Raw genomic sequence first — 3,123 nt, forward strand, 5'->3', positions numbered from 1 at the left:
TATTATATAATAGTCATATATATATATATATATATATATATATATATATATATATATATATATATATATATATATATATATATATATATATATATATATATATATATATATATATATATATATATATATATATATATATATTATATATATAAACTAATTGAAATAAATTGATCTGCCATAAAATGAGCATACATCAATTAAAAACCCGACTATTAACTTATTTCGATATTGACCCGATCGATAGTTGTCCGTAACCGATAACTACTCGAAAAATAATGCTCGAACCCGATTTGTGTCCGAAAAAACCGAACTAATGTAAGACCGATGACAACCTGAGCTCGATTGACACGCGACTCGAATTTCAACCGATAACAAACTGGTTTGAACCCGATAATGCGAACAACCGTTGTTAAACCGACATGTAACCAACCGATCTGACCCGAGTATGACCCGTTGTTGTATACAACCGAAAATTTACCGATTCGAAAACCAACCGAGCCGAATTACACCCGTCCGAAACCGACCCAATAACCCGAATGAACACCTCTAGATTTGACATTGTCAAACTATGCCCTAGAGCCCATTTTACATATGATGAGACGACCTTAAAATAAGAGGCTAATAAGTTAAATTTTTTATTATTGGACTCTTTAATTCAAATATGAGACATGTTTCAAGTGAGACCGTCTCATAAAAGAACTTGTGTATGCCCTAAATAAATCGATTAGCTGATAAAAACAATTGTAGTATTTTGGATTGATGACTTCGTAAATTAATCATCGTCTTGAGTTTTAATCCTTCCAAGATTATCTTTTTGGAAAATTATTCTTGAAGCAGTAAAAATTTGAGATCCCAATTCATAACGCAACTTAAATTATACTCCATCCGTCCTTATGAGAATGCACCCATTTTATTTGAGTAGAACTTATTGGAAAGTAAAATATGTTGGAGAATAAGACAAAAAAGAAGTAGATAATAGAACTAAGTGGTTAAATTGGGGAGAGAAAATAAGTTTGTTGATGAGATTTAAAGAAAGAAAGTGGAGTCATTACTAAAATGAAAATGATGCAAAATGAGTAATTTTTGATAGTGATGATTGAAGTCATTCAATAAACTGTGTGAAAAAGCAAACGTTACAAGTATTTTAGAACGCAGGAATTATATTTTACATATTGTCAGGGGCAAAGCTACTTGTCGAAAATGCAATACTATATATTTTTACCTTTGGTCCCCCTTTACTAATATATGGTATATAGTTTAAATAGCGTAAAGATATAACAAATTAAATTACTACAGCTCAATTATTGGAGTAATACATTTGTAACCTAAGGTTAAGGGATCAAATATCCTAATGTAAACCATTATTTTTTTAATAAACTAATAAATTTATATTATAATGTCATTAATTTTTGTCTTTTAAAATTTTACATAATTCATCCTTTTTTAGTGTGTGTGTTTATAATTTTGCTATCATAATGATAGAGTCAAAAATACTTGATTTTTTCAAAAGGGATAATTATAGAGAAATTTCAACTCCATTTGTTGAATATAATATTTCTTACAATTTAAATTTATTTAGTCTATTTGATTTTCAAAATTTTCATAATTTAACTAGTTTTTAAAGTTATAATTTGTTAGTAAATAATTTAACTAATGAATTACTATAATGTCATTATATATTACTTTTTATCTTTCATAATTTTATATATTCATCCTTTTTTTAGTGTGTGTTTTTATATTTTTGTTATCTTAATTGTAATAGTATTTTTTTAGAGACTTACTAAGCGAATAATAGAGTCAAAAACACTTGTGTTTTTTTAAAATGAATAATTATATAGAAACTTCAATTCAATTTGTTGCATTTAATTTTTTTTATAATTCAAGTTTATTTCAGTCTATATGATTTTTAAAATGTTTATAATTTAACTAATTTTTATGGTATAAATAATTGGCTAGTATATGAACTATTTGTCCCCCAATTTACAATCCTGACTTTGCACATACATAGTGTATGTAGTATCGGCCCTTATAGGGTCAAGACAGGGCCTTTGCGCTCACTGAAAAATTATTCTAAATAACGATACAAATTGCAAATGAGAGTTATTGTACACTTACTGTTTTAAAGTGGTCACTTATAATTTTAACGTGATCAGTTTTTACAGTTTTGGAGTAATAACTTATAAATTCAAATCCAAAACTTATAACTTTAAAGTAATCAATTAGAAAATTGAGCTAATTGTACGCACTCTGTCTCATATACAAAACTTGTTATTTAGACTAATCACTTCACAAATCAATCATCGTCTTGAGTTGTAATCCTTCAAAGACTATCGAATTTGTGAAATTATTCTTGATGCGAATATAATTTATTTTCTGACATTATATTATAAATATTAAAAAACTAAATTATGTTTGATTATACCTATAAGTTAGGAGCCTATAATTTATCTTTTGATTTGAGACTTAAAATCTCAACTCTGATAAGTCATTAAGTAAAATCATCATCGAACTTCTACTTAATTATGTAAGTTTCTCACCGTATTAATTAGTTACCTTTAGAATTTTTTTCTTTATGTAAAGTTTTTCTAATTTATTATGAAAAATGAATAAAACAATTACACTGATTTACTAATTTAATGGAAGATAGAAAATGTTAAAAACCAAGTAACTAAGTCATAAATTAATAAACATTATACCAATATTAATCTATAATATATTATGTAATTTCAATGATAAAATATGAAGTAAAAAAATCACAAAATTACTATTATTAATCGTAATGTAAGATACTAATAAATGTGATCAATATTAGAAATGGAGGGAGTAATTACTAATTGGTTGTCATTAGGGATGACAATTCAGTTCAAATTCGCCCCTAATTCAATTCGATTTGAGAAATTTAATTCGATTTGAGTTCGAAAAAAATAATATTCGACTCCAAATCCACGAGACATCGGACTTAGAATTGAATATAATTATAATACTCAAAGTTTTAAACGCAATATTTTTTGTTTCATAATTAAATATTAAAAGAGAGATTAGGTGAATTATGGCCAAAGTTGTTAAAAGCGTAAATTTAACTCAAATTGAAAAAACTCTCAAAATCTGATCTTAAGTTCGAAT

Source organism: Amaranthus tricolor, chromosome 9 (genome assembly GCF_026212465.1).
Source record: "Amaranthus tricolor cultivar Red isolate AtriRed21 chromosome 9, ASM2621246v1, whole genome shotgun sequence".
Taxonomy (NCBI): Eukaryota; Viridiplantae; Streptophyta; class Magnoliopsida; order Caryophyllales; family Amaranthaceae; genus Amaranthus; species Amaranthus tricolor.